Source organism: Oncorhynchus gorbuscha, linkage group LG10, assembly GCF_021184085.1.
Source record: "Oncorhynchus gorbuscha isolate QuinsamMale2020 ecotype Even-year linkage group LG10, OgorEven_v1.0, whole genome shotgun sequence".
In the NCBI taxonomy this organism is placed as follows: domain Eukaryota; kingdom Metazoa; phylum Chordata; class Actinopteri; order Salmoniformes; family Salmonidae; genus Oncorhynchus; species Oncorhynchus gorbuscha.
Window position 1 is genome coordinate 73866300 of NC_060182.1, and position 6963 is coordinate 73873262.

Genomic DNA, 6963 nt, shown 5'->3' on the forward strand with positions numbered 1-6963 from the left:
AATTGTAAATGAGAACTTGTTCTCAACTTGTCTACCTGGTTAAATAAAGGTGAAATAAAATAAATACATTTTGGGTTTCTCACTGTGTGGAACATTTTTTTGTTGCCTACTTTGCATATGGCAGCAATGTGTCTAAGGTACAGTATTAAATGTTTTAATTTGACTGTTTCTCCAGTCTCCTTTGACTAAGTTGATTGTGGCAGACTTTGCTGTGTTTTTCATACAAGATGCATGTGTACAAAAGCACACTGAGGTTGAAATGATGTGTGAGTGCTTCAATAATAGGTTTGTTAGACCTTTTATTACCCTCTTTATTTTGGAGGATGTCCTGAGTCTATTTGTGTAAAGACATTTTTTCCCCTTAATTTTATTTCTGGATCGTGCTTTCATATGCACGTGACAGCACTATCATATGAGTAGACAGGTTAAAAAAAAACTGGAATCCGTTAACCTTCAAGAAGAAATATAATAACTATTAATAAATAACAATTATTTATTAATCTAACTAAATCAAATTTTATTTGTCACATGCGCCGAATGCAACGGGTGAAATGCTAACAAGCCCTTGAAATGCTAACAAACCAACAATTCAGTTTTAAGAAAATACCTAAAACAATTGAGAGACTAATATTAAAGGGCAGCAGTAAATCACAATTAGCGGGGCTAGATACGTGGTCCTTCTGTAGCTCAGTTGGTAGAGCATGGCGCTTGTAACGCCAGGGTAGTGGGTTCGATCCCCGGGACCACCCATACGTAGAATGTATGCACACATGACTGTAAGTCGCTTTGGATAAAAGCGTCTGCTAAATGGCATATATTATTATTATTATTATAGATACAGGGGGTACCGGTGCAGAGTCAATGTTTGGGGGCACCGGTATTGAGGTAATATGTACATGTAGGTAGGGTTATTAAAGTGACCATGCATAGATAATAAGAGAGTAGCAGCAGTGTGGACAGGGGGGGCAATGCATTTCATTAGCTGTTCAGGAGTCTTATGGCTTGGAGGTAGAAGCTGTTTAGGAGCCTCTTGGACCTAGACTTGGTGCTCCAGTACCGCTTCCCGTGCGGTAGCAGAGAGAACAGTCTATGACTAAGGTGGTTGGAGTCTTTGACAATTTTTAGGGCCTTCCTCTGACACCGCCTGGAATAGAGTTCCTGGATGTCAGGAAGCTTGGCCCCGGTGATGTACTGGGCCGTACACGCTACCCTCTGTAGTGCCTTGTGGTCAGAGGCCAAGCAACTGCTTGCAGTTATGCAACCTGTCAGGATGCTCTCGATGGTGCAGCTGTAAAACCTTTTGAGGATCTGAGGACCATTTTAAAATCTTTTCAGTCTCCTGAGGGGGAATAGGTTTTGTCGTGCCCTCTTCACGACTGTCTTGGTGTGCTTGGACCATGTTAGTTTGTTGGTGATGTGGACAACAAGGAACTTGAAGCTCTCAACCTGCTCTACTACAGCCCCATCGATGAGAATGGGGGTGTGCTTGGTCCTCCTTTTCCTGTAGTCCACAATCATCTCCTTTGTCTTAATCACATTGAGGGAGAGGTTGTTGTCCTTGCACCACACAGGATCTCGACCTCCCTATAGGCTGTCTCATTGTTGACGGTGATCAGGCCTACCACTTGTGTCATCGGCAAACTTAATGATGGTTTTGGAGTTGTGCATGGCCGTGCGGTCATGAGTGAACAGGGAGTACAGGACGGGACTGAGCACGCACCCCTGAAGGGCCACCGTGTTGAGGATCAGTTTGGCGGATGTGTTGTCACCTACCTTTACCACCTGGGGACTGCCCGTCAAGAACTCCAGGATCCAGTTACAGAGGGAGGTGTTTAGTCCCAGGGTCCATAGCTTTAGTGATGAGCTCTAAGGGCACTATGGTGTTGAATGCTGAGCTGTAGTCAATGAATAGCATTCTCACATAGGTGTGCCTTTTGTCCAGGTATGAAAGGGCAGTGTGGAGTGCAATAGAGACTGCATCATCTGTGGATCTGTTGGGGCGTTATGCAAATTGGAGTGGGTCTAGGGTTTCTGGGATAATGGTGTTGATGTCATGACCAGCCTTTGGGTCATGAGTCATGACCAGCCTTTCAAAGCATTTCATGGATACAGATGTGAGTTCTATGGGTCGGTAGTCATTTAAGCAGGTTACCTTAGTGTTCATGGGCACAGGGACTATGGTGGTCTGCTTGAAACATGTTGGTATTACAGACTCTTGTCAGAGAGAGGTTGAAAATGTCAGTGAAGACACTTGCCAGTTGGTCAGCGCATGCTCGGAGTACACGTCCTGGTCTTACATTGGCTGCGAAGAGTGTGATCACACAGTCGTCCAGAACAGCTGATGTTCTCATGCATGTTTCAGTGTTACTTGCCTCGACGCGAGCATAGAAGCTATTTAGCTCATATGGTAGGCTCGTGTCTCTGGGCAGCTCTCGGCTGTGCTTCCCTTTGTAGTAGTTTGCAAGCCCTGCCACATCCGAGTAGCGTCGGATCCGATGTAGTATGATTCGATCTTACTCCTGTATTGACCCTTTGCCTTTTTGATGGTTCGTTGGAGAGCATGGCGGGATATCTTATAAGCTTCCGGGTTAGAGTGCCGTTCCTTGAAAGCGGCAGCTCTACCCTTCAGCTCAGTGCTAATGTTGCCTGTAATCCATGGCTTCTGGTAGGGGTATGTATGTACAGTCACAGTGGGTACGACATCATCGATGCGCTTATTGATGAAGCCAGTGACTGATGTGGTGTACTCCTCAATGCCATTGAAAGAATCCCAGAACATATTCCAGTCTGCACTAGCAAAACAGTCCTGTAGTTTAGCATGTGCTTCATCTGACCACTTCTTCATAGACTGAGTCACTGGTGCTTCCTGCTTTAATTTTTGCTTGTAAGCAGGAATCGGGAGGATAGAATTATGGTCAGATTTGCCAAATGGAGGGAGAGCTTTGTACGCGTCTCTGTTTGTGGAGGAAAGGTGGTCTACAATTTTTCCCCCCTCTGATTGCACATTTAACATGATTTCAGTTTCCCTGCATTAAAGTCCTTGGCCACTGGAAGCGCTGCATCTGGATGAGCGTTTTTCTGTTTGGTTATGGCGGTGTACCTCTCATTTGAGTAAGGTTTTAGTGTCAGCATCAGTCTGTGGTGGTATATAGACGGCTACGAAAAATACAGATGAAAACTAGGTAGGTAGTGTGGTCTACAGCATTTCATGAGATACTCTACCTCAGGCGAGCTAAACCTCAAGACTTCCTTAGATATTGTGCACCAGCTGTTGTTTACAAATATACACTACCGTTCAAAAGTTTGGGGTCACTTAGAAATGTCCTTGTTTTTGAAAGAAAAGCTCTTTTTTTCTGTCCATTTAAAATAACATCAAATTGATCAGAAATACAGTGTAGACATTGTTATAAATGACTATTGTAGCTGGACAAGGCAGAGTTTTTATGGAATATCTACATAGGCTTACAGAGGCCCATTATCAGCAACCATCTCTCCTGTGTTCCAATGGCATGTCGTGTTAGATAATCCAAGTTTATAATTTTAAAAGGCTAATTGATTATTAGAAAACCCTTTTGCAGTTATGTTAGCACAGCTGAAAACTGTTGTTCTGATTTAAAGAAGCAATAAAACCGGCCTTCCTTAGACTAGTTGAGTATCTGGAGCATCAGCGTTTGTGTGTTCGATTACAGGATCAAAATGGCCAGAAACAAAGACCTTAATTCTGAAACTCGTCAGTGTATTTATTCTTGTTCTGAGAAATTAAGGCTATTCCATGCGAGAAATTGCCAAGAAACTGAAGATCTCGTACAACGCTGTGTACGTCTCCCTTCACAGAACAGCGCAAACTGGCTCTAACGAGAATAGAAAGAGTGGGAAGTCCCGGTGCACAACTGAGCAAGAGGACAAGTGCATTAGAGTGTTTAGTTTGAGAAACAGACGTCTCACAAGTCCTCAACTGGCAGCTTCATTAAATAGTACCTGCAAAACACCCGTCTCAACGCCAACAGTGAAGAGACGACTCCGGGATGCCTTCTAGGCAGAGTTGCAAAGAAAAAGCCATATCTTAGACTGACCAATAAAATAGTAAGATGGGCAAAAGAACACAGACACTGGACAGAGGAGATTGGAAAAAAGTGTTATGGACAGACAAATCTAAGTTTGACGTCTTCGGATCACAAAGAGGAACATTCGTGAGATGCAGAAAAAAATGAAAATATGTTGGAGTGCTTGATGCCATCTCTCAAGCATGGTGGAGACGATGTGATAGTCTTGGGGTGCTTTTGTGGCAGTAAATTAGGAGATTTGTACAGGGTAAAGGAGCTTTTCTTCTTCAAGATCAATCACTCCATTTTGCAATGCCATGCCATACCCTGTAGACAGCGCTTAATTGGAGCCAATTTCATCCTACAGCAGGACAATGATCCAAAGCACAGCTCCAAACTATGCTAGAACTATTAAAACCTGTTGGTGCTAGGGGGCAGTATTTTCATTTTTGGGAGGGAAAAAAATGTTCCCGTTTTATATATGCATATACTTGACAGCTTTCGATAGAAAACACTCTAACGTTTCCAAAACTGTAAAGATATTGTCTGTGAGTATAACAGAACTGATGTTGCAAGCGAAAGCCTGAGAAAAATCCAATCCGGAAGTGCCCCAGGTTTTGAAAGCGCTGCGTTCCAATGACTCCCTATTTGGCTGTGAATGTACCATCAACGAGCTTACGCTTTCTACGTATACCCCAAGGTGTCTACAGCATTGTGACGTAGTTTTACGCATTTCTGTTGAAGAATAGCCGTATGCGGGCACATTGCATAAGTGGTCACATGGTGGTTCCGAGGGAGATTCTCGAGTAAAGTACAGAGGTAGCCATTACTCCAATTGGTCCTAGAGAAAAACTAATTGTCCCGACGGATATATTATCGAATAGACATTAGAAAAACACCTTGAGGATGGATTCTAAACAACGTTTGCCATGTTTCTGTCGATATTATGGAGCTAATTTGGAATATTGTTGTGACCGCAATTTCCGGGCGATTTCTCAGCCAAACGTGAAGAACAAACGGAGCTGTTTCGCCTACAAAAATAATATTTTGGGAAAAAATGAACTTTGGCTATCTACCTGGGAGTCTTGTGAGTGAAAACATCCGAAGTTCATCAAAGGTAAACAATTTAATTTGATTGCTTTTGCTGCTAGCAAGGCATAATGCTATGCTAGGCTATGATAAACTTACACAAATGCTTGTCTAGCATTGGCTGTAAAGCATATTTTGAAAATCTGAGATGACAGGGTGATTAACAAAAGGCTAAGCTGTGTCTCAATATATTTCATTTGTGATTTTCATGAATAGGAATATTTTCTAGGGATATTTATGTCCGTTCCGTTATGCTAATTATTGTCAGGCGCTGATTGCGCTACCGCATGCGAGTTTGGGAATATCAAGAGGTTTTAAGGGAAGAAGCCGCCAGCTGGTATTCTGTCTATAATGGAGTGGCCAGCACAGTCACCGGACCTCAACCCTATTGAGCTGTTGTGGGAGCAGCTTGACCGAATGGTAGGTAAAGTGCCAATTAGGCACTTTACAGGTGCTTCTGGAAGCATGGGGTGAAATCTCTTCAGATTACCTCAACAAATGACAACTAGTATGCCAAAGGTCCGCAAGGCTTTTACGAATGAAAAGGTTGAAGGACACAATTATTATTTCAATTAAAAATCATTATTTATCTTGACAAAGTCTTGACTATATTTCCTATTCATTTTGCAACTAATTTCATGTATGTTTTAATGGAAAACAAGAACATTTCTAAGTGACCCCAAACTTTTCAACGGTAGTATGTAAAAAAATATATATATATATATATGTGACGGAGAAGTCCGTCACTGGCCGCGGGCAGCATTTGGTTCTTTAACGCACACACATATTCTTCACTCCTCCCTGCGCCATTATAAGATAAGTTAACAATGTGGGTCGACACACAAATTAACTTCTGTCTTGGTGCATGCATTTCACACCTGTCAGTGTTCATATTTGAGAGATACAATAATTATTGTACTTATCAATGTTGTGGATGGGCGCATTGTTTGTTTGTTCTGTTCCTCTCTCTCCATCTCTGTGGCTTCCGGGTATGCTGGAAAAGGACCCGAGCTAAGGGAATTGGGTTGGCTTTATAGTGCCTGTCCCAAATGGCTCATTAATGCATATGGGCTTATTGAAAGATATTGTCAGTAGTGATGTAATGTTGTAAATGTTATGTTGTGATATTGTTTAAAACCGTGTTGCAATGTATATCCTTTAGTATGTGTAGTTCATGGAAAATGTAGGTTTGTTTTGTTAATTGATTAATTAATTAGAGTTAATTGTTCTGAGGGGAGGGGCTAGCCCTACAAAAGGAGCCTCTCTTTCAGTCATGGGGAGGTTTTTGTTTTGGATTGAGCTGTGGATGGGGCAGCATTGTTTTTAAGCTGTCCCATAAGGTAGACGTTGATGGCAGTACTGTTGTTTTTTTGTTCCGGAATCACTTGTAAATAAACACCTTTGCACAGAAGAACTTTTGCGGTTCCGCCATCTTTTTATTTTGATAGAGGTTAGGTTATCCAGTTTAGCCTTCTGGCCTACTCTACGTGACAATATATATATGACACACACACAGTAAGTAAAATGTTTGGACACACCTACTCTTTCAAGGGTGTTTCTTTATTTTTTACTATTTTCTACATTGTATAATAATAGTGAAGACATCAAAACTATGAAACACACATGGAATCATGTAGTAACCAAAAAAGAGTAAAACAAATATATTTGAGATTCTTCAAAGTAGCCACCCTTTGCCTTGACGACAGCTTTGCACACTCTTGGCATTCTCTCAACCAGCATCATGAGGTGGTCACCTGTAATGCATTTCAATTAACAGGTGTGCCTTGTTAAATGTTCATTTGTGGAATTTCTTTCCTTAATGTGTTTGAGC